Source organism: Aegilops tauschii, chromosome 2 (assembly GCF_002575655.3).
Source record: "Aegilops tauschii subsp. strangulata cultivar AL8/78 chromosome 2, Aet v6.0, whole genome shotgun sequence".
Taxonomy (NCBI): domain Eukaryota; kingdom Viridiplantae; phylum Streptophyta; class Magnoliopsida; order Poales; family Poaceae; genus Aegilops; species Aegilops tauschii.
The window spans coordinates 484,515,546-484,542,228 of NC_053036.3; positions in this window are offsets into that span (position 1 = coordinate 484,515,546).

Genomic DNA, 26,683 nt, shown 5'->3' on the forward strand with positions numbered 1-26,683 from the left:
ACCTCTTTGATTCGTACGATTTCCAAAACGCAGGAATAGGGAAAACGTGGGATTAGAGTGGCATGTCACTTGAATCCTACAGGATTGTATGAGTGTTTGATTGTGCATACTAAAAACGTAGGATTCTTTCAGACAGGTTTGAGTGGATGGAAAATTTCCTACAAATTTCTTTATTTAATGACAGTCAATAAGAGGATCAATGATTAATATCTAGAACATGAAAAGTTGACATGCAACAGTAAATATTTATCAACATTACTTGAGCTTCTATAAATGGTAACTTTTAAAACATGTACTCTGGAAACAACTTTGAATATTTGCTGTTGGATGAAGCCAATCCAACGGTGGACAGATGGGAAATCGCAGCATTTTTGGCCATTCGATATCTTATTTACTACAAAAGAAAAATTCCAAGCATGCGTACTATATAGAATATTCCATTTGTAAGCTCAAGCACAATGCTACCTATGCACAAACAACCTCATAGCACTATGTTTCTCCATTGTTCTAGAATCTTTGATACTTTAACAGTGCAAACTCTTTTATTCTAAATGAATTGCTAATGCTTTGAACTTTGTGAATCTGAATGCATAATATGCACAAACATTATCACTTTATTAAAGAAAACACACACAAAAATCCAATGCTACAGTAGCATAGCAATGTAAGTGGACCTGAAATAATTGACATTAACTGTTGCTTTCATGCCCAATGCACGTGTGCCTCGCTAGTACCAACAAGAGTATCAATGATGAGAGTTTAAATCAGTACAACCCCTGTTACAACTATGCTCTGTTCCTCAATTGTGCAACCCATTATCTGGTTTTGCTATTCATGAAACTATGCTCCATTCTTCAATAGTGGCAACCCATTATCTGGTTTTGGTATGCATGAAACTGGGCCACATCATCGAGTCATGCATCTGGTCAGTACTGATGCATGCAGTAACAATTTACGGCCACTGCCTGCCATTAACAACAAACATGGATTAGTTCTTCTCTTGCACAAATCAATCCATGAAACTATGGCACATCAGTAATCATCCATGCCAAGTCCATGCAACAGTACATTTCTAGCAACAAGATTTCCTATTGCATTCTTACTATATAGAATTTTCCATTACTAAGCGTAATCATAATGCTCCATATGCACAAAGCTGATACCACATTTTCTCCTTTCTTATAAAATCTTTCTTACCTTAACAGTGCAAACTTTTTCTATCTGCTTCATGATTTCCATATAATGAAGTGGACTATGCATCTTATTTTCAATCTGATTACCAAATCTGTTGAGACCTAGTAAACAGTACATTTATTTAGTTGTCAGAAAAACTGGTTTATTTGATGAAAATCATGAAGCCATACAGCTATATTGTGAAGACATTTTCTGATTGCAGTCAGTAATTCATTGCAGAGTTTCTTATGTACACACCCTATGTAATTATTAGCAACAAGGATGAGTAATTAAAGCCATAATTTCTTATGTTCGCAACCGATGTACCTCAATCCAAAATTTCTCTTTTTTATACATAATTCATGACCTCATTCATATGTTTTTTGTCTTGAAAATATCAAGTGAGGGCAATCTTTTGTTTGTTGATGCGGTAGTTTTACTTTGTAGTATGTACTCATCTAGTTTGAATATCATTAAATTAGATATTGTCTGGTATCTCTTTATGATAAAACCAGATCATACAACATATTGTTGCAAGAAATGATCCTGTTTTTGGAATTATCTATTTTCAGTATGAACTAAAATATGTGCTTGAATGCAGTAAAGTGATTTGTTCATACCGTAAAAACTGAACACTTTAGTTAATTGTCAACTTAGATTGTACAAATAGGAGTACTTTAGAGGGGAGAATAGCTACGCATGCAAAGCAAAGAAAAAAGAACAAGAAAGATAACAAATAATACATAAACATATATTGCAATACATGAGGTACATGTTGTGTGAATCATCTGATTGATCATATTTTTGTATTCCTACTTTAGGAATGTACTTGATACTCTTCTGAAATGCTACATTTCTGTATTCCTAATCTGACATAGCTGTCGATCAACTAACACACAGGAAGATGACGAAGACGTGGATGATAGTAAGGAGAGCAGGGACAGCAAGAGCCGCTACGTCCTCAGGAGGCTGCAGAATGGGGAAATCCCATACCGCAGCGGATACAACAGGCTCTACGGCAACATAGCCTGCCCCTTCTGCTGCGCGATTATCAAGAGCGACTACAACAGCCTGATCATGCATGGCACCTATATCAGTCGTGGTAATGGGAGGAACCGCAAGCCCCACGTCCGGGCTAAACATGCCGCTTTTGGTGCCTTCCTGTAACATCCCAAATTTTCAATTTGGTATGTTATAAATAGATCATCTTTGCATATCATATTTTATTGCATTTTGGCAAATCCTCGATAAATCCTAAGCAACTCAAGGACCCTCGGAGAGAGTTGGGGATTTTCTCAAATTTTCATATTTGATTTTTCATCAAATAAGAAGACGAGGATTTTTGGTTTTAATTATTTTTCTCTCCGGAAAAATATTTCATTAAACAAAATAAATGAGAGGAGAAAATAGGACTTCTCCAAAACAATTGAAATACTGGAGGAAAAATGTTAAAATCATTTATTGGATTTTATTCGGATTTTATTTGCAATTTTAATTGCATTAAAAATATTGCATGTTTTCAAAAATTTATTTTGTGTTAAAAAAATGTTCACCCTATTCTAGATTTTCTAACAAGATGGGGAAAATTTATTTTATCTTTTTTGGACTTTTATTTATTTTTCTACGAATTTTTTTCCGCGGAACGTATTGAAAAGAAAAAAATGCGCATCGCCCGACTGGGCCGAGGCCCAGCCGAGCCGCCGGCCCGCTCGCGCCTTGTCCTCCCCGCGTACGCGCGCCGCCGCGCCGTGTCCATGGCGAACACGGGAGCCGCACCCCGCCCGGCTTGCCCCTCCCCCAAGTCGCCGGACTCCCCCCCTTCTAGTTATACCCCCCTCGCCTCCTCCTCTCATCCCGCCGCCGCCCGCACCCGCACTCGCCGCCGCCGGAGCCGGAGCTCGAGCCCGCGCCGCCGCTCGCCGACCCCCGCCGCCTCGCCGCCCCTCGCACCCCCCCCCCCGAGCCCCCAAGCCCCGCCGCCCCCGCCGCCACTCGCCGGAGTCGCCGGAGACCCGCCGGAGCCCGTCCCCGAGGTAGCCGCACCTCGCCTTGTTTGCCGGTTTTTGTTAAAAAAACCGTTCGTTTTAAAAAAAACCTAGATCGGTTTTTTTTGGTTTTGTTATTTTGTGAGCGTTCACCAAACTGTTCGTTTTAACGAACGCGCTCGTCGGTTTTTCTCTGTTAACGAACGTCCGTTCTTTAACCGTTCGTCCGTTTTTCTTTTCCGTCGGATTTTTCCCGCGATTATCTCAGATTCGATTTCTGATCGAATCTTCGTTTCTGTTTAACTTTTCGCTCGTTTGTCGGAATCAGGCGATTCAAGCGCCTAGAGTTTCGTCTCGAAATTCTCTTTCTGTTTAACCTACTCAAACAAGTTTTTGCTGCTGTAAAATTCGACCTAGATCCAGATTAGTAAACGAAGCTTGTTTCTTTCGCCGTTTGACTTTCGTTGCTTCGTTCGAGTTGATTCTTTTTGCAAACCGGAGTTCTTAAGTTGAACTTTCTGGTTGGATCTTTCATTCGAGTTTTACCTGTGCATTAGATGAGTACTTATTGTTTGCTTGTTTGTTTGCGATAGAGTACCCGGAGTGTGCCGCTTGTTACTTCGAATCGCTAGGTTTCGCGGATCATCAGCAAGGCAAGTTCACACTTTGATCATATACCTTCCATACCCAGTTTTTATTGCATTAGATCTATTCCTCAAACATTGCATGATTAGGATCTAATTAAATTGTGGGTACTGGGAAGTAGTTGAGGTAGTACCTATTACTTGTTTTAATTATCAAACCCTTGGGAGTTACTTCTACGTTGCTATTATATTGCCATGCTATGCTCATAGACGTGGATTGGGTTTGAGAGATATTCATGATAGATGTGAGATTGTTAATAATGGTTTACCTAAGGTGGCAACTAAAACTCACATCTGGGTGGATTGAGGCACCTGGAGAACCCAGTGTTGTCTGTTTGTATAAGGGCCACCACCCAGGCTCAAAGGGGTCATAAGATTATTCATGCTAGAAACTTCCGTGTGCAGCCACAAGCTATTATGGGCTCTAGCATAGTTGAGTAGGTTGCATGATCTCTTGAAGAGGTGGGCTAGCAGATGTAGGGGAAAGTAGGTGTACCGGTCCACCCAGAGTAAAGAGTGATTGTTCCTGAAAGGCTGTGTCTCGGTCATCCGTTTCTCAAACATCATGCAGTGCGAGAATCAAGCGGAGGCGATCGAGTCTTGTGGGGAAAAGTGCGCAAACCTCTGCAGAGTGTACAAACTAATCATGGTTAGCCGTGTCCCCGGTTATGGACAACTTGAGTATCTAGTACCTGGATTATCATTTGAATCTCATCACCATGTTACTTTTAATTAATATTGTGGGTTAATGATGATACTTAATTGGGATTGAGTTGGAGGTACCTTCTCAATGTTTAACAACCACCATGATAGTTAAATAAAATTTATTCCTTTGCAGTAGGGAAAAATTTGCTTTTTGCAAAATTGTAACCATAGAGCTTTCCACCAGCCATATATGCATGTAGTATAGAATTATTATTGTTTATTATTCTCTATGTGCTACTTTGCCAGCATATTCTATATGCTGACCCGTTTTCGGGCTGCAACGTTTCATGTTGCAAACTTTTCAGGCGACGAGTAAGGTGCCTTAGGTCGTGGTATTATACTCAGTGATGCCGCTGGAGTTGATGGACTCACTTATCTTCCAAGTCTTCCGCTGTTATCGTTTAGATGGCCTTAAGCCATATTTATCATACTTAATCTCTTTGGAGATATTCGATGTAATAAGTGTGTGATTGCTACTCTATTATAAATCCTCCATTTGTACTGTGCGTGTCAGCATTACTGATCCAGGGATGACACTGGTGCACAGCAGCACAGACCATTTGAGGTCTGGTCGCTACAAAGGTGGTATCAGAGCACACGCTGACTGTAGGACACGACCACTAAGCTTAAGCCCTAGAAAGCTTCTCTCTTCTCATTTCTGACCCCTCTCCACTTTCTACTCTTTTAGGAATGGCGGATGCAAGGAGCAAGTTCATGCAACCAGATGAAGACACGCCGTTTGGTCGACACTTGAAGGAAGTCACCAAGTATTTGAACATAGGAATACCAAGCATCACCGGAACCTACAACGCCACATTACCCGAAGAGGAGAGCTGGAAGATTCAAGTTCACATTCCAGGAAGGACGTTTGTGCCAGTTACTGAACCCATAAGATTGGTTTTCGAAGCACCAACCTGGAGTTTAGGGAAGAGCATGGCCGCACACATCGCCATGGGACGCATTGGAGAAGTCTACCACCAGGAGCTTAAGGATACAATTTATCAGATTTGTGGACACCGAGACGCGCAATGGGAGATGGTCAGAACCAACAAGGATGGATCAATTGCAGCTTTCATCCAGGAGCAAAACCAACATATTCGTCGCCAGGAGAACCAGATGTGCACGGACAAGGAAGAACTGAAGAAGGCATTAACCAAGATCAAGGAGCTGGAGGAAGAACTCAAGGCTACACGCGAGGATTATATGGAGGAAATCATCGCACTAGTAGGGAAGAATGACGACCTGGAGAAGAAGATTGGAGTATTCATGGGAAATCCAGTGCCAAAAGCAAAGGATGACGAATGCACTTGTCCGGATAACTACATCATCATCGACGACACCGACTCGGAACCAAGTGAAGATGACTTTGTTGATGAAGCTGGAGCAGACATCATGGAGTCTTCAACGGATTAGAATTTCTAGTAGACCACCATATCAGTAGTAGTTTTCCCCCATTTAATAGTATAGTTCAAGCACTTTTGTAACGCTAGTTAGATCGATTGTTATGCCTTGTTTGAATTGATTGAGTGATATTGATTGTATTTGTCTCATGAGCATATGGGTAGTGTTTTCTCTCTAGACTTCATTCTATTCTTAACTCTCATCTTTTCTAAACCTATCAGATGCCTCCGAGACGCGACACCGGATTTGTTTTTCCACCAGAGATCACCCAGTTGATTCAGCAGCAGAATGCCCTGATGCGAGTGTTAGTGCAGAACCAAGGCAACAACAACAACAACAACAACCCACCGCCACCACCACCTGTTGATCACTTAGCCCATTTCTTGAGGCTAAACCCGCCGGTGTTTTCCAGTAGCACCGAGCCGATTGTTGCAGATGATTGGCTCCGCAAAGTTGGAAGGGAGTTGACCACTGCAGGATGCACAGATGCGGAAAGAGTGCGTTTTGCCGCACATCAGCTTGATGGACCCGCAGCATCATGGTGGGAGAATTATGCAGCCACGCACCCTATTGACACTGTCACATGGGATCAGTTTCAGCAAGCTTTCCGTACAGCACATGCTTCAGCAGGAGCTATGGCTATGAAGAAGCGCGAGTTTCGCAACCTACGCCAAGGAGGACGCACCGTAGGCCAGTATGTGGAGGATTTCAGTAAGTTAGCACGTTATGCACCAGATGACGTTGCTACAGATGCAGCCAAGCAGGAGAAATTTTTGGAAGGACTGAATGATGAACTGAGTATGCAGTTGATGGTAGCAACCTTCAACAACTACCAGGAGCTGGTAGATAGAGCTCTCATGATTGAAGGGAAGCAACAGCAGATTGAAAACCGTAAGAGGAAGTATGGACAAGGGAAGTACAATTCTGGAGCTCAGCAGAAGCCACGATTTGCCCCGAAGCCGGGAGGACAGTTTCAGCATACCCATGGAGGAGGTAGTTCGCACAACCATAATGGCTCCAAGAATGGTAATGGGAATGGAGGAAGCAACGGACAGAACCGTACCAACCCATCTACCCCAACCAAGAGGGATCTAAGTCACATTACTTGCTTCAAGTGCCAGAAGACTGGACACTATGCAACTGATTGTCCTGAAGCCCAAAATGGAAATGGCAATGGAAGCTCTGGGAAGAAACCGAACCCGTTCAACAAAGGACATGTGAACCACGTGAGCGTGGACGAGGTTGAAGATCAGCCTGATGCAGTAATCGGTAAGTTTTTGGTTAATTCATTTACTGCAACCGTTCTTTTCGATACTGGTGCATCGCATTCATACATATCAAGGGGATTTGTGAATAAGTTTAAGATGTCCACCCAAGTTCTCAAAACCCCTATGTTAGTAACCTCGCCAGGAGCAGAGTATATGGCCAGCCAAGGATGTTTTCAGATACCATTGGCCATTGGTAGGCATGTTTTCCCCTCAGACCTCATTGTTTTGGAATCGCAACGTTTGGATGTGATTTTGGGAATGGATTGGCTATCGTTGTATGGAGGAAACATCGATTGTGCCAGCAAGACGATTTTGCTTACCACCCCAGAAGGAAGAAGGATCAAGTATGTATCCCGGCATATGCCGAAGAGGACTCAAGTGAATTCCTTATCAGGAGTTGTACAGGAGGAAGTACCAGTGGTGAAGGATTATCCGGATGTATTTCCAGAAGAGTTGCCAGGCATGCCACCGGATAGAGACATTGAGTTCTTGATTGAACTTTTGCCAGGCACAGGGCCAATATCTAAGAGACCGTACAAGATGCCCGCAAAAGATTTGGAGGAAATTAAGAAGCAGATCAAGGAGTTACTGGATAAAGGCTATATTCGCCCAAGTTCGTCACCTTGGGGATCACTAGTACTTCTAGTGGAGAAGAAAGATGGATCGCTGAGGATGGTTGTTGATTATCGAGGATTGAATGAAGTGACCATCAAAAACAAGTACCCACTGCCGATGATCAATGATTTGTTTGACCGCCTACAAGGAGCTAAAGTATTTTCCAAGATCGATCTACGATCAGGATACCATCAGTTAAAGATTCGAGAGCAGGATATACCTAAGACGGCTTTTACCACCAGATATGGATTGTATGAGTACACCGTTATGTCATTTGGTCTGACTAACGCACCTGCCTATTTTATGAACCTGATGAACAAAGTATTTATGGAGTTTTTGGATAAGTTCGTCGTGGTGTTCATTGACGACATTCTAGTCTTTTCCAAGGATGAGGAAGAGCATGAGGAGCATTTGCGATTGGTACTTGAGAAGCTCAGAGAACATCAATTATACGCCAAGTTCAGCAAGTGTGAGTTTTGGCTGAAGGAAGTTGGATTCCTTGGACATGTTATTTCTGGAGAAGGAATAGCAGTAGACCCTGCCAAGGTTGATACAGTGACAAGTTGGGAATCACCCACGACAGTAGGAGAAATCCGGAGTTTTCTTGGACTTGCAGGATACTACCGGAGATTCATCGAGAATTTCTCGAAGATTGCTAAGCCCATGACTGAGCTATTGAAGAAGGACACCAAATTCAATTGGACTGAGGAATGTGAAGCTAGTTTCCAAGAGTTGAAGAAACGATTGGTTACATCACCGGTGTTGATTCTGCTAGATCAACGCAAGGATTATGAAGTTTATTGCGACGCTTCTCGTCGAGGACTTGGAGCAGTGCTTATGCAGGAAGGAAGAGTTGTGTCATATGCTTCACGACAACTTAAACCCCATGAGAAGAATTATGCTACGCATGATTTGGAGTTAGCAGCCGTGGTGCATGCATTGAAGACATGGAGACATTTTCTCATCGGAAACCATTGTGAGGTGTATACAGATCACAAGAGTTTGAAGTATATTTTCACGCAGAAGGAGTTAAATCTCAGACAGAGGAGATGGTTGGAGCTCATTAAGGATTATGATATGAGATTGCATTATCACCCAGGAAAGGCTAACGTAGTAGCAGACGCGTTGAGCCGCAAGAGTCATGTCAACACCCTCATGACAGGAGAGTTACCTCAGGAGTTAGCCGAGGACCTTCGCGAGCTATGTTTGGAGATAGTCCCAAGAGGCTATTTAGCGACATTGGAGATTCAGTCTACCTTGATGGAAAGAATCAGGGAAGCTCAGAAGACAGACAAGGAGATTGAAGAGATAAAGGAGAAGATAAGCAAAGGAAAAGCCAAGGGATTTCGTGAGGATGAGCACGATACCTTATGGTTTGAGGACCGCGTATATGTGCCAAATGATCCAGAGATCAGGAAGTTGATTTTGCAAGAAGCCCATGATTCACCGTACTCGATTCACCCAGGGAATACCAAGATGTATTTGGATCTGAAGAATACTTTCTGGTGGACCGGAATGAAGAAGGATATTGCAGAGTATGTAGCAGTTTGTGATGTATGTCAGAGAGTGAAGGCAGAGCATCAGAAGCCAGCAGGATTGCTACAACCATCGCCGATACCCGAATGGAAGTGGGATAAAATAGGCATGGATTTTATCACGGGATTACCCAGGACTCGTTCAGGCTATGACTCAATATGGGTTGTAGTTGACCGTTTGACGAAAGTGGCTCATTTTATTCCAGTGAAGACCACTTACACCAGTGCTAAGTTGGCAAAGATATACATGACCAGGATCGTATGTTTGCATGGAGTTCCGAGGACCATTGTATCAGACAGAGGAACCCAATTTACCTCGAAGTTTTGGAAGCAGTTACATGAAACATTGGGAACCAGGCTGGAATTTAGTACAGCTTTTCACCCACAGACAGATGGACAGACCGAGAGAGTCAACCAGATTTTGGAGGACATGTTGAGAGCTTGTGCACTAGATTATGGATCTAGTTGGGACGACAATTTGCCATATGCGAAGTTTTCGTATAACAACAGTTATCAAACCAGTTTGAAGATGGCCCCTTTCGAAGCTTTGTACGGAAGGAGGTGTAGAACACCGTTGTTATGGGACGAAGTTGGAGACCGTCAGTTGTTTGGACCAGATTTGATTAAGGAGTCTGAACAGAAAGTGAGGTTGATTCGCGATAGGCTCAAGGTAGCCCAGTCCAGGCAGAAGAGTTATGCTGATTCTAAACGAAAAGAGACAGTTCATGAAGTCGGAGACCGAGTTTATCTTCGAGTATCACCACTTCGAGGAGTGAAGCGTTTTGGAGTTAAGGGAAAGTTAGCGCCCCGTTTTATCGGACCATACAGAGTTTTGGAACGTATGGGAGAGGTTGCCTACAAGCTGGAATTGCCCGAAGCATTGTCAGGAGTTCATGATGTATTTCACGTCTCCCAGTTGAGGAAGTGCCACGCAGAGATGGCTGAGATACCACTGAGAGATATTGTGCCACTGGAAGCGATTCAGCTGGAAAGTGATTTGACTTATGAGGAGAAACTAGTTAAGATTCTTGAGTATGCCAGCCGAGTTACCCGCAGTAAGGTTATCAAGTTTTGCAAAGTCCAGTGGAGTCACCACACGCAAGATGAAGCCACCTGGGAGCGAGAGGAAGATCTACAGAAGGACCACTCCCACCTGTTTTCTAGCCAACTCGAATCTCGAGGGCGAGATTCATCTTAAGGGGGGTAGGTTTGTAACATCCCAAATTTTCAATTTGGTATGTTATACATAGATCATCTTTGCATATCATATTTTATTGCATTTTGGCAAATCCTCGATAAATCCTAAGCAACTCAAGGACCCTCGGAGAGAGTTGGGGATTTTCTCAAATTTTCATATTTGATTTTTCATCAAATAATAAGACGAGGATTTTTTGTTTTAATTATTTTTCTCTCCGGAAAAATATTTCATTAAACAAAATAAATGAGAGGAGAAAATATGACTTCTCCAAAACAATTGAAATACTGGAGGAAAAATGTTAAAATTATTTATTGGATTTTATTCGGATTTTATTTGCAATTTTAATTGCATTAAAAATATTGCATGTTTTCAAAAATTTATTTTGTGTTAAAAATATGTTCACCCTATTCTAGATTTTCTAACTAGACGGGGAAAATTTATTTTATCTTTTTTGGACTTTTATTTATTTTTCTACGAATTTTTTTCCGCGGAACGTATTTAAAAGAAAAAAATGTGCATCGCCCGACTGGGCCGAGGCCCAGCCGAGCCGCCGCCCGCTCGCGCCTTCTCCTCCCCGCGAACGCGCGCCGCCGCGCCGTGTCCATGGCGGACACGGGAGCCGCACCCCGCCCGGCTTGCCCCTCCCCCAAGTCGCCGGACCCCCCCCCCCCCCGCCTCCTCCTCTCATCCCGCCGCCGCCCGCACTCGCCGCGGCCGGAGCCGGAGCTCGAGCCCGCGCCGCCGCTCGCCGAACCCCGCCGCCTCGCCGCCCCTCGCACCCCCCCGAGCCCCCAAGCCCCGTCGCCCCCGCCGCCCCTCGCCGGAGACCCGCCGGAGCCCGTCCCCGAGGTAGCCGCACCTCGCCTCGTTTGCCGGTTTTTGTTAAAAAAACGTTCGTTCTAAAAAACCCTAGATCGGTTTTTTTTGGTTTTGTTATTTTGTGAGCGTTCACCGAACCGTTCGTTTTAACGAACGCGTTCGTCGGTTTTTCTCTGTTAACGAACGTCCGTTCTTTAACCGTTCGTCCGTTTTTCTTTTTCGTTGGATTTTTTCCGCGATTATCTCAGATTCGATTTCTGATCGAATCTTCGTTTCTGTTTAACTTTTTGCTCGTTTATCGGAATCAGGCGATTCAAGCGCCTAGAGTTTCGTCTCGAAATTCTCTTTCTGTTTAACCTACTCAAACAAGTTTTTGCTACTGTAAAATTTGACCTAGATCTAGATTAGTAAACGAAGCTTGTTTCTTTCGCCGTTTGACTTTCGTTGCTTCGTTCGAGTTGATTCTTTTTGCAAACCGGAGTTCTTAAGTTGAACTTTCTGGTTGGATCTTTCATTCGAGTTTTACCTGTGCATTAGATGAGTACTTATTGTTTGCTTGTTTGTTTGCGATAGAGTACCCGGAGTGTGCCGCTTGTTACTTCGAACCGCTAGGTTTCGCGGATCATCAGCAAGGCAAGTTCACACTTTGATCATATACCTTCCATACCCAGTTTTTATTGCATTAGATCTATTCCTCAAACATTGCATGATTAGGATCTAATTAAATTGTGCGTACTGGGAAGTAGTTGAGGTAGTACCTATTACTTGTTTTAATTATCAAACCCTTGGGAGTTACTTCTACGTTGCTATTATATTGCCATGTTATGCTCGTAGACGTGGATTGGGTTTGAGAGATATTCATGACAGATGTGAGATTGTTAATAATGGTTTACCTAAGGTGGCAACTAAAACTCACATCTGGGTGGATTGAGGCACCTGGAGAACCCAGTGTTGTCTGTTTGTATAAGGACCGCCACCCAGGCTCAAAGGGATCATAAGATTATTCATGCTAGAAACTTCCGTGTGCAGCCACAAGCTATTATGGGCTCTAGCATAGTTGAGTAGGTTGCATGATCTCTTGAAGAGGTGGGCTAGCAGATGTAGGGGAAAGTAGGTGTACCGGTCCACCCAGAGTAAAGAGTGATTGTTCCTGAAAGGCTGTGTCTCGGTCATCCGTTTCTCAAACATCATGCAGTGCGAGAATCAAGCGGAGGCGATCGAGTCTTGTGGGGAAAAGTGCGCAAACCTCTGCAGAGTGTACAAACTAATCATGGTTAGCCGTGTCCCCGGTTATGGACAACTTGAGTATCTAGTACCTGGATTATCATTTGAATCTCATCACCATGTTACTTTTAATTAATATTGTGGGTTAATGATGATACTTAATTGGGATTGAGTTGGAGGTACCTTCTCAATGTTTAACAACCACCATGATAGTTAAATAAAATTTATTCCTTTGCAGTAGGGAAAAATTTGCTTTTCGCAAAATTGTAACCATAGAGCTTTCCACCAGCCATATATGCATGTAGTATAGAATTATTATTGTTTATTATTCTCTATGTGCTACTTTGCCAGCATATTCTATGTGCTGACCCGTTTTCGGGCTGCAACGTTGCATGTTGCAGACTTTTCAGACGACGAGTAAGGTGCCTTAGGTCGTGGTCTTATACTCAGTGATGCCGCTGGAGTTGATGGACTCACTTATCTTCCAAGTCTTCCGCTGTTATCGTTTAGATGGCCTTAAGCCATATTTATCATACTTAATCCCTTTGGAGATATTCGATGTAATAAGTGTGTGATTGCTACTCTGTTATAAATCCTCCATTTGTACTGTGCGTGTCAGCATTACTGATCCAGGGATGACACTGGTGCACAGCAGCACAGACCATTTGAGGTCTGGTCGCTACACTTCCTCAGGAAGTACGCGAAGGGGCATCTGCCATTCTACCTCCTGAGGCCTCCTCGTCCGGCCATGATGGCGAGGATCTGATGCGCTACTTGGTTGTTACTGCTGGCCCACCCTAGTTAAGACTGTTTTTATGTTATGGTTGTCGTGTGATACTTCTGCCCCACCGTACTGCTTGAACTTATGCGCCGGTTTATCTTTTTTGTTCTGACTGTTTAACATGCTATGTTTAAGTGTTTGGTAGTACATTGCTCATTTCTGGTAATGGCCAACTTCCAATGCTATGTGCTTAGGTACATGCTAACAATAATAAACATGGTTTTCTGAAGCAGCAGTGCCAATTTGTACATGATAGGCGCCTAATTAAGCGTCTACCATGTTCTAATAAGCGTCGTTGCTTCATTAAACTATTGTTTATCTTGATAGCACCTACCCTAAGTGCATTGCGGTCAACCTTGCCTAATACCTCCACTATGGTGATATATGGTACATATATGTTATGACTCTAACTGAAGATGCTAATGCTATATCTTGCACTGAATTTGGTATGTTTAGAAATAATGACATTCAAGTTATTTCTATGGACAGTTAAACCATTATAAATGAGCTTGTATTAATAGTTGCCAAAAGTAGAGCACACAAATGTTTGCCAGGAGTACATACTGCCATTTGAAGCAAAACAAATGAGCATGCATTAGTAATTGCCAGAAATGTAGCATGCACATGATTGCCAAAAGTACCTATTGCCACTTTTTGACATGCACTTAGGTTGTACTATAAGATATTGCCAAAAGTACATCATGCAAATGATTGGCAGAATGACCTATTGGCAGTTCAACCAAAAGAACTGAGCATGCATCCCTAATTGCCAAAATTACATAATGTTCGTGATTGCCAAAAGTATGTACTGCGATAGCAGAGATTGCTATATTGTGGTATGTTATCATACCCTACTTTTTACGGTCTTAGCTGGTGTTAGCAAGCCATCTTTCACCGCTCGTCGATGCATGTTTGATAAAGTTCAATCACCAAATCGTAAATGACAAATGTATCATAAGTAGTGCTAACTACAGTGCTACCCAGTACGTACCTAAACTACCATTTGGTTAACTTGAATGGGCTTGATATAGCTTGTGATGGCTTGCGTGATCGTCTTGACATCGAAGAAGCCACTTGTTTAGCAATGGCCTTGCTATCAAATTTCACTCTGAGCTCTTCCATAGTTTTTGTTTTTTTAGCTTGCACTTCATCGACAAGCTTCCTCGGGCGTCCACGTCCTCTCCGCTTTTTTGGGGAGCTCGGGGTGTCGGGATCCTTTGGGGAGCTCGACGTGTCTGACATCTTGCACTCAATAGTACCGATAATTTCTTGGACATCGTCTTCTGAACCCATAGGTTGCGATGCAACATGGGCTTCATACGTCTCCACCTGTAAAGCTGACATGAGTGCATTCGGTAGCGTCATGACACATAGGAATAAAATAAAATATTCGTGCTTTTTCGCTAACCGTTATGGGGTACTTGTATGTTTCCATGCGAAGACTGTTGCAATCTGAACGCAGCAAGCTTGAAACTATTTTCCAGCTAAATATATCTATCTGTGACTACATTTGATAAGCGACACATATGTCAGCACAGCGGTTAGTCATAAGATATTCTACAAGAAAATATAGTGTTTGGCTCACCTGCTCCACTTTGTCGGTAAATACTTCACCGTTCCATGTCAACATGTACTTCAGTGTGAAAAACGCACATGAATGCCTGCAGTGTTTAGTTTAGGTTTTAGTGAACTTGGACGTGTCGGCAAGGAATAATTTAGGAGGTCGTACGTACCCGTCATTCTGTTGCGGTATGTCGTCATAGCGTACTACTTCTTAGTCGGTAAATTTGATGGGCTTAGCTGGTGTTACCAAGCCATCCTTCACCGCTTCGTCCATGCAGGCCCGAATCGCCTCCACCTAGCATAATACGAGTATTACGAAGGGTTACGGTGATTTGGGAGTTCATGTGCCATGCGATAGTAAAGAGGCAGCAAGATAAAGCTTACAAGAGCAGTTTCCTTGGACTCGTCAAATTGATTTTTCAAGGAGTTTAGGATTTGAATCTCTTCTTTGTCGAAATTGAACACCATTGCCATCCAGTGGTTATCATTCACATTCAACGGGATGTGGACTTGCCGTAAAGTCAAAGAGGACTCATTCCACGGAATAATGTATATAAGGTAACAATTATGGTTCGGGGGACCCCTGAAATATTTCATCTACACTATCTATTACGATATATGAAAGTGAGGAAAACGGTTACCTTCCGGCGTCCTACAAATTTATTTGCAATACGCTGAACCCACGAGCTTCCATGGCCCTTTGGAATAACCCCTTTTGTTTGTAAAAGCTTTCTGGTTTCATTGGGGGGTATGACTGAGGTAGTATCAGTCTCAACTCCGCTGATGTGAGCATACGACATAATAACCTGCCAAATTTGTAATCATGTAATGATGTGCCAACAGTTCAAATAGTTGATGTATAATGGAGTACAAGGGGCTTACATCACCACATATGTATTTTTTATCGTAAATTGGCTTCAGTTATTCCGCTCTTAGGGGAATGTCTCCGATTTGAACGACTTCAACAGGGCCGTGTGTTCTCCTGATGAAAATGGCTGCCTCTTTGTCCTCAGCGGTGAGCACGTAATCATTATCAAACAGAGGCTTCATCGGTGTGATTCGAGGATCGTCCTTGTTTGGCAGGACGTGTCTGGCACTTGGTGTTGGAGTCGAAGTACGTGGCGTGGATGCGTCGAACTTAGGAGTCGCCATGAAGGGATCACTGCACACATTGACTTGTTCCGACAACAACAAAAAATGGTCAATTATAATTAGTTTGGTAATACTACTTATGTGGTGGGCCATAATTATTTCCTAGACGCCTGCTTTTTGTGACTCGGATTATCGGCTGACTTTACTTTTGTTTTTTAATTCCTGTAACAATTATAACAATAATGAATATGGAGGAACATATTCGTAACAATAAAAAATGCACAACATGACATACCTTCAGTTCCCTCCTAAAGTCCTTAATTTCGTCCTCGAGCAGCGAGAGCCTAGGATTACTGCCAGATTTACTCTTAATGTCAATTAACTCTTCGCTAAGGGTGAGGAATTTCGCGTCAAATCTATACTGAAATTCCATTAACTGTCTACCTATATTCTTTTCTTACTCAGCACAACGTGCATTCAGGGCTGCAACTATCATTTCCACCTGTGCAAACGAAATAACACCCCATTCAAAAGAAATCAAAATGAATGAGTTTCGATGCGACCTTTTACTGATCTTGGAAAATGAAAATTGTCTTTGTTGGGCTTACTTGGTGGCTACTCATATTTTGACCTTATGATTGTGCTCGAGATGAATCACCTTCATGCACACGTACAAATTTTTGGCTTCCTGGATCCTTTCTATTGTTGGCCTCTGGTTGTCCAGCACAAATTTCCATCACAACCTTTGAATCAGGTACAATGAATCAGTAGTAGCAAATAAATAACCGGATATATACATGGGTCAAATCTAGATACACACCAGTCCTTTATGAAGACCTCCTGAGGTGTAAGCTTCTGCTCTTATTACGCACGTGCATTCGTCCCATCGTGCGACCAATGGTGGGGGTATAGGAGTATACATCAATTTGCCGGAACGTAGGTGCTCCCAGTACCAAATCTTCACAATAAATTACTTCGTCAATATAGAGAGATATAGAAAAGAAAAACAATTGTACAATGTTAACTAGTGATGTTGCACTAACCTGAAGCAGAGGTAGATTTCCCTGTAGAGATACTTGATCAAGAGAGTTAAATTTGTGTATGGACATGAACAAGTGTTTCATTGTGAAACATCCCCAGTTCAATCTCGGAAGGCTTTTAATATCCGCAACCAGTTTAAGGTATTTCGCATCGACATAAGATTGTGTTGTTGGTGCTAAAACTATGCCAATAGCGAATAGAACGAACCGCGCCAGGAAATCATTGTCCGGTGTTTTGGAACTTAAGATCTCTCTCAAGGTCAGCCTGATCAATGCTCCCATTTTTTTGAAATGTGTTAAACAAATTTGGATCCGGTGCGCTTTCCAGCTTTTTATCGATATCCTCCCCTTCTATCGCAAGGCCAAATATATGGTGCACGTCTTCTGCGGTGATAGGAATGGATGTTTTACCTATGGTAATGGACGATGTCTCACTATCGAAGCTCTTTGCTAGTCTTATCAACATAATGCGCCGGAGTTTAAATTCACGAATCATGTTTAGACACCCAAGACCGGTATCGCTTATGATTTTCTCTATGTGTTTTGATGACAACAATTTCATGACTTTGGCGAGCCTTGACGGTGAGCACACTAACTTCATATGGCCGTGTTTCCTCAAGATTTCCTGCAAAAGTGGCAATAGATTTTATCGAGTATGAAAGAAGGGTCTGCAAGTACAGTTTTCAAACGAAATGTCAACTATGTACCTCATCGGTCACTTCGGAGACGTGTTTTTCTCCATTAGCAGGACTTTTAACATTAGTTTCCATTTTACTGGCACCTATGGAACAAAAGCAAAACCGGTTCAATTTATTTGACCTTCACGTTGAGAAATGTGTAACAAAAATAAAATCTTATACGCAGGCACGGATGAGTTTATTAAATAATATGAACTACATGTAACTTTAAGCACACTACAGATTTTGGTCATGCATAACATTGGGACAGTTCAACTAGGGTTTTGGGATTGCATAAACATACGACGTGTTATTTCATGAAAGAGATACCCTTGTTGTGGTATTACCTCTTCGGACGTTCGTGTAGTGTGCCAAGATTGATTACAAGATAGTTATTAATGAGAGCTATGATCAGGTAATCTTGACGACTGGAATAACTTGTGGGAAACCTATTAGGGCTTTACTAGTAGACCTGCATGTCTGAGAAAGATTAAAAAGAGCTATGATCACGTAACCTTCTGTCGTCGGCGGTGGCGGCCCAATGCTCCACGCGGATAGTGCGTCCCACACTAGATGTCGATGTGTGGCGCTCGATGGCAGCAACAGGAGCAACGGCGCGTTGACGCGCGTAGTAGGCGGCGACAACACCACTCCCGTCCGACCCCTCAGGCGACGTTGGCGGTGGGCGGCGGGCGGCGGCTACAATCTGATCTTGCAGCGGTCGTGGGAGGTGCTAGGGGACCTGGATGCTGCGGGTGGTTACGAGGGAGGAGCTGTAATCGTGGGATTTCGGGAGATCTGGGCGGCGTGAGTTATGGGTGGTTGAAATAGCATGTAATTGGCCAAAACAAATGTAATGTTCCGAAGAAAAAACAAATGTGCCGTCGAGAAAGGAATGCATTTTTAAGTGGTAAAATATGTTGTTTGTTCTGAAAATGCCCGGAAATTGGCCGTACGTGACTAAACTTGCAACTTCGCTGAAAATGGTTGAAATTTGAAAGTACCCCAATAATTACCATGGCTTGCAACCCTGCAAAGTTGGGTTGATTTCAGGTAGGTCAACAAACCAGCATGTGATTTCGGAGGTGCCAGTCAAGGCCGCAAGGGCGTGTTTGGGGGCACCCCCATGTTTAGTAGATCATCTACAATACAAAATGATGTGTACTAATTCCCATGGAATCCCATGACCAAAACAAGCTGCCACGCAAAATGCTTCTAAGTTTAGACTAAGATTTACACATGAAAAAACTTCCAAACTTAGATGAAAATGGTTCAAACTTGGCATATGTATCCCTAACATAGCCATGGATTGTAACGATACAAACTTGGCGGTCATTTAATATAGGTCAATAAACCAACATGTGCTTTCGGAGGGTACAAGTATAGCCCGGAAGAGCCCGTCTCGGGCCACCTCCTTCAATACACCATGTACATAGGATTCCAAGTTATTTTGATGCCATCCCATGAACCAAATCAAGCATGCATGCACAGTGCGTTCAAGGTTACACATGATTTTCATGATTTTTTCACCTCCCAGACGGTCTACCCGTAGACAACCATCGAAAGTGGTAGCACATGATGCCTTCAAGCTTTATTGCCTAAGGTTAGACCTAATTGACACCATACCAAGTGCGAACATTGGTTCAAACTAGATTCCATCCATGGAGTCGATGCAGTACACGCACTGCCTCCGTCGAGAACCTTCGTGCTACACTGTCGAATGTACAAACCAAGTAGATCATGCTTCATGTGGAATGAACCCAAGTTATGACATGCAATGGAAAATGTTACATTACAGGCTTCCAGGACAACATCAAAATGAGTTTCAGCAAAATTTGCAAGTTTTGGCAATTGCGGCCACTTTTCGAGCATTTATGACCGAAAAATGGAAGAAAATGGAAATCTAGTACAAACTTACAACCATTGTGCATGCATGCTTCATTTGGTCATGGGAGGCCATGATATATATTTGACAAAATATAAAGATGGTGTGAACATGGAGGTTCCCCGACACAAGCCCTTCCGGCCGAGCCTGGCGCCCTTTGAGAGCAGATGCTATAGTACTATCCTGACCTGTATGAAATTGACCCAACTTTTTGGGGTGACTATTGAAGGCCATGTTTGAACCATTTTTTTGTAAAGTTTGCAATATGATTCACGTGTGGCCAGTTTTCGAGTATTTTCGGCCGAAAAAATTACCGTACATGCAAAATTTTGTGTAAACTGAATAGCATTTTTGCATGCTTGCTTGATTTGTCATGAGATGTACTTTAAAAGCTTGGGAGAACAAATTTCATGTTGTACTTGGTTCACAAAGTGGACAGTGCAGTTCGAAGGTTCTAGACGGGAGCAGTTGATGTGCCCGAGCTTTCAGACGGCATGGAATCCGGTGTAGGCCAATGATCCAACTAGGCTTGGTGTGTCAACGAGGTCCACCATAAGACAAACAAAGTGTAATGCATCATGTGCCCCCTCCTTTCGATGTGTGGCTAGGGGGGTAGACCATGCAGGTGATGTTTCTTTTTTGCTTCGAAATTGCAGAAGGATTATAAATGTTGGACAAATTAAAAACCATTGTGAATGCATTATTGATTTTCTCATGGGAGATAATGAAATAAAGTTGGCATCATTTGTGGATATTGTAAACACGGATTTGCTCCAATACGTGCCCTTCCTTTGGGCTAACATGGCATCCTCTGAGAAGACACATGCTGGTTTGTTGACCATTCTTGAATAAACACAAAAATTTTGGGTAACAACTCATGGTCATGTTAGTCCTCCATGCCAAGTTTGAAGTATTCTTGGTAAAGTTTGCAACTAATGTCACGTGGGGCCAGTTTTCGGGCATTTTCGATATAAATAAATCCCAATGCGTGGAGAAGTTATCGAAACTGAGAACCATATTTGATTGTTTGCTTGATTTTATCATGGGAGGGCATGAAAAAAAGTTGGAATCATTTGTATGTGGTGTTAACATGGAGGTGCTCCCGGACTCGCCCTTCCGGGCTAGCCTGGCACCCTCCGAAAATGCCCGATGGTTTGTTCACATATCTTAAGTCAACCGAACTTTTTTGCGGTGACAATTCATGGCCATTGTACGCCTCCATGCCTAGTTTGAACCATTTTCGACAATGATTGCAAGTGTTGTCACGTGCGGCCACATTCGGGCATTTTCGTCCGAAAATGAAAAACTTCGCTAAACTAAAAACCATTTTGCATGCTTGCTTGCATTGGTCATGGCATGTATAGTTGTGAAACTTATTTGGAAAATGGACAAGGCCAATTTTGGAATTATATATCGTTCAAACTTGTTTCGAACCAAAAACCTAGTTCACCCTTATGAAATGTATTTTTTAGCACAACATAATGTTCTTTTTTTATCTTGATGATATATGTTAAAAGATCCCATAACTCATGCACGCCACCTCTTCCAAAATCCCGTGATTGCACCGCCTTCCTCCTAACCACCCGTGGCATCGGGGCCTCCTACCACCGCCACGACCGCTCCAATATAAGATCGGAGACGCCGGGCGTACGCGCTTTTCAAAATCTCCAGACACCGCCGCCGCCATCGTCAGCTTAGGGGTCAGAAGTGACTGCTCTTTTCGCCCCCTCCTCCTCACGTCCCTCTCTCGAGCGAAAATGGTTAAGGAGATCAGTGCGGTACGTATTTGCACTATAGAATCTGTCAGATCTGAATTCAACTGCTAGCACTAATCTTTAAGACTGTACGTACTAGTAATGAGATTGATCTCGATTCGCAGTGTGGCATTTGTTTGGACACCAAGGGTTTGTGCCCCGGTGAGCATCGTATGAGGGAGTTTTGTACCGTCACCATGCACGCGGGATTTGCAAAAAAGACAGTAAGATCCAGTCTGACATGACCGTAGCAAATATCATGAGAAATTTAGTACTCCGTCCGATCCAAAATTAATGTGTTAGATTCATGTAGATACGCATGTATCTAGTCATGTTTTCTGCATAGATACATCCGTATGTACAAAAATTTGTCCACAAATTTTTGGACGGAGGCACTAATATTGAACGAATATTGTACTTGGACCCTTTGTACTCAGTCAATTGTTCGTAATGTTTACTGCAAAAAGAGTTATATTGCATGTTGATTTCTTAGATGATAAATGGTTTTGTGTACGTGCATGTAAATTTAAATCTTCTATGGGGTTATATGATAATACTGCTAAGAAGTAGTGAACTATACTATGCTAGTCATCTATGATTGGACAAACTCTTTAGAGTAACAGGCAGTTCATATATATTAACAATCGCACATATGCTATTCAGGTAATCCCCTGCTACGACAGATACAGTTTCATGCAGAAATTTGGAGTGCCCTTGGGAAAATATGGGAACTTTGAAGCAAGTTTCAGTACCAATGAGGGGTTTGAATTCCCATGTGAGATTACACTTGACAATGAGTTGACATACATTTCAGGGGAGTCTTGGAAGGAATTTGTTAGAGTTTATACGCTACATGTGGGTCAGGAGATTACGTTCAGTACTGACAATTCAGAAGTACCAAGTAGCGTTGTGACAACTGGGAATTTGCCTGTCATACATCCGAGTAAGATACTTTTTTCCTCCTGTAAGTTTTATTACTCTAAATTTATCATATACCATATATAATAAATTAAATTGTATGTGCTATAATATTGTAGCATACTACCAATTGTCCAATGAGAAAATAGATATTATTGACAATGTCGCTGTAACTGAGGGGACAAGCTTGAACTGGAGAATGATGGAGTATGTCATACGCCAAGTGATGGACCTTGACAAGTTAGTGGAGCGTCATGATGCTGGAAACTATGATCAAGGAAGAGCATATGCATTCCTCCATACGTTGACATGGTCAGATTGCAACAAGAACTTCTCGGTAACCATCTTTCTGTTCTTCATTTACTTTGTGTCATTTCAGTATGTTTGTAGCTTTGTTCCAAATTAATTGTTCTTCCTTTACTACATAACAATAAGTTGCCACGTGTTGATGTAACAAATATTGTTTTCAAACAGAAACTGCCTAATCATGTTGTCCCCGAAGAAATGGAGGAATATGGTGCCATAACCATTGTTTGTCATCCACACAGTACTGTGTCAAGTACATACACCATTTCTAATATTGACGGTCGTGTCTGCGTCAACAAATGGAACGAGTTCATGAAGAAGGAAAAAATCTTGTTATTAGGACAGAAGGTGCTGATGTTGCTGTACCTGGGAGATCATGGGATTTATCTGTTTGTTTCCCATGTTCCTGATGTGCCTCTAGAGTAGTTTTGGCAAAACGTAGTGTGATAAAATAAATTAAGGGATTTTTAAGTCATTGCTATAATGGCGTACTTTATTTTTATATCATGGTACTCTTGTGTTCGTGCACAACATAGTGGGCAAGAATTTAAATGGTCGTTTACGTTTTTCCATTCGATTGCCTTCATTGCAACTTGGTTTATTCATTATTTTTTAGCAATTTTAACATGCTCCGTCTTGCCCCTTATTTTCTCATAATAGTCAAGAAGGTAAGAAATAATCAAAACAACTATTTCATGCAATCATCGTGTAAGATTTATTTCTTACTCTTACATGTCATGTTAAAAGAGGGGTGGGGGCCGGGGGGTGTAAGAGGTATCATGTTAGAACACCTCTTCTTATTAAGCTGTTATTACATGTGACCATGATAATCGCCTTGATACGATCACAAATATATTATTTCTTCACAATCAACATCACACACAACACACACAACACCATTACACTAGCCGTTAACAGCTTCAGCATGAAAACAATTTGTCTCCCTAGTCCTAACATCGTATAAGCTTGGTGCTTCATAATGGTTGCCACATTGCTCTGACTGTAATTTGTCCTGCCTCCAATGTTGCCACTCTTGGCACATGCATTCTTTTCACACTATTTTTTTGCGCGTTGTAGTTGTTCCCTTCTATCCTGTGCCGCAGCCATTGCATCAAGGGCATAAGCACCAACAAGGACACTTGTACCAACAAGATGATCCACGTACTCTAGTTCCCAGCGCCAGAAATCACATGGATCCTATGAATCAAGTGAACTCAAATCAAACCAGCACTAACAAAACAGTAGAAAAATTTACTCATGCAGTAAATGTCATGTAAAGGGATTGTACATCGTGGTGCTTGCACTTGTAGAACACCCAACCATCATGCTCTTCGGTACTGGAGAGATAGAATCTAACCATTTCACCACAGTCAGGGCAAGGGATCAGGGGCACATCAACTGATCGGCCCCTCAGTGCGCACCTAATCGAGCTCGACGACGACATGGTTGATTTGGTGTTAGGCGACTGCGGCAATGACAGACGGTGGTCGTAATCCTTTGGGTAAGAGAAGAACTAGGGACTCCTCCGCTGGGCAAACAAACCCTAACACCAGGACCAGAGCATCGTGCTCCCTCTAAATAGGCTAACTAACAAATCTTCCAACCGACTAACCCACCCTAAAATCATGGACGGACCATCCATGCGCATTACTTGTAAATATATCGTCAGATATCACGGGAGATATGTACCCTTCCATCGTACCGCATATCCCTCCCATCTTTTCTTTCCGCATATCGCTCCTTCCTTAACCGCCCAGAAAGTTTTGGTGTCCAGAGGTAGCCGTCGCCGGGATAATCGCCATCGCTCTGCGGAAGCCCACGCCGACGGCCGAGTAAAAAGAAAAGGGTATCATCCTCCATGTCTCCTCCCATCTCTTGAAACGTTCGTACTTTTTCCGTCGATTGGACCAAAAAGGAGGCTGTGATGAGATTAGAGATGCCATATTTGTGTGCAAGATCTTTGGTATTTGTTCCTGGCGGATTAGTTTTTCGTCAAAGGTACTATTTTGGTGCAAGATTGTGTGTGCTTGTCTTTACTTGGAGTAAAGGCCGTTATGAGATTAGATGTGATTGCAAGTTCATAGTAGTTCATAATACGATCTGGTTACGGAAATATTATGTTGGTGGAGCTAATTTTCTAGCCCTTTCTGCTATACTGGATTACTATGAATGATTTGCATAAGGTTGGAGTGAAGAATTTTATGCAAGAGCTTTGCGATTGGTTGTTAGGGGATCCTGATCATACGGTCTAGTTATGGATATTTTTTTGTCGTTGGATTTTCTTTACAAGACCTTTAGGCTATGTTCCATTAGTAGGAATGATTTGGATGATGTTTGATTTAGCCACTTAGATGTGGCGTACAAAGACTTGTTCTCAATACTACAGTAAAGAAGGTGCTGTTGAAGGAGTTGCTGGATTATTTAGGACTGATTTGGATGAGGTTGTTCATACCAAATTAGGAATACGAATTTTAGGAGATTAGAGCGTTTGCTGGAAATTCATGACTCAGTTTGTCTCACACATACCATGCTATTCTATATTACGAGGTATTTAAATAGTCCTATGTTTTAGTGAGAATCGGTATATTTTGACAATCTGGATCTCATTAATCGCATTCTACTATCTGGTGTTTGTAGGCACCATGGATTCACATGTGCATGGCAATAAGCGTGCGGAGTACGACAGGTTGTTGCGTGAAGCCCGCCGGGAGATCGACGCGAAGGTCCAACACGAACGTGATGAGATGGACAGGGCACTCAAACAAGAACGTGCGTATGTCGATAGGATGCTTAAGGATGAGCGTGTTGATATGTCTTAGAAGATTAAGCAGATGCGTGAAGAGATGGAAAAAAAGTTAAATCAGGACCGCGAGGCCATGGAAAAGAAATTCCAGCTGGCGTACAAGGAGATGCAGCTTAAATTGTAAAAGGACCGGAAGGTTGTCGACGGCCTTATACAGACAGAGCGTGTAACCATGGACGCGAATGTGTTGCAGGCGCGTGCCAATATGGACATTAGGCTGTAACAGGAGCGCAAGGACATGGACTACAAGGCTATGGTGGGGCAGGTCATGATGGAAGGAAAGATGCTGGAAGACCGTGCGATGTTTCAATCCCACGTTCAATGCCACAGCAGTCAACCGCAAGAGCATGTCTTCAGTACTCCCCCTGTGAGTACCTTGCAACGATGCTATTCAGTCACGATCACGACCGATATTGTGTATTAATAGTTTTTTTGTGAGTAACTTTGTGTAAGCTATTCATATGCAGTCCAAGAAGCGTTACGCGGCACAATCTCAAAACACTAAAGGCCTAGTGATGTCGGTGTCACCCGTTGAATGCCACAGTTCTCCACTCAAAGAACATGTCTTCAAGTCTCCACCTCTAAGTACCTCGCACCCATGGTAAACATTCACATCCAACATTTTGTATGACCATATTTAATTCGTGTGTAACTCTATGTCGGCGATTCATACGTAGGCTAAGCATCCAGTGACGGAACAATCCCGAATCCTCGCAGATGAAGTTTACATCCCATATAATAATAAGGTAACTTTGTCGCGATGTTGCTACGCACATAAAAAAATATTTATGGAACTTTGGTGATTGCAATGTATTAAATTTGACGTGAGATACTCGTATGTAGGTGCTGGTAATGGAATTTTACATTCATAGGTATTGTGAGCTTTCGCATGTCCCGACAGGATACTTTGACGAAAGACCCATTGAGATGAGATTGTTTGAACCCGGCGTATTGGACTATGATTTTCTCATGAAAGAAGTGGCTGGATATGGTTATAAAAAGGATTCAGATTTGTACCACTTCTTACCTGAGCATGCGTGCAATCTACCAGAAGGAATGTTCCTGATTTCAGGACCAGGTGATTTTGCAAAGATGATTTCCCGCCTGAACGGCAGCAAGACATGTCATTTGTATTTGGTGTATAATCGTCCACCGAAAGATGATTATGAGTGGTGGTCGGACATGGATTTAGAGGTTCCTATTCTTCATGTTACATCAATTTTACGGCTTCATCATCCTTAAGTTTGTCCTAATACGTTAGTATGATTTTACAGGAACTGCGCATCCAAGACTTGCA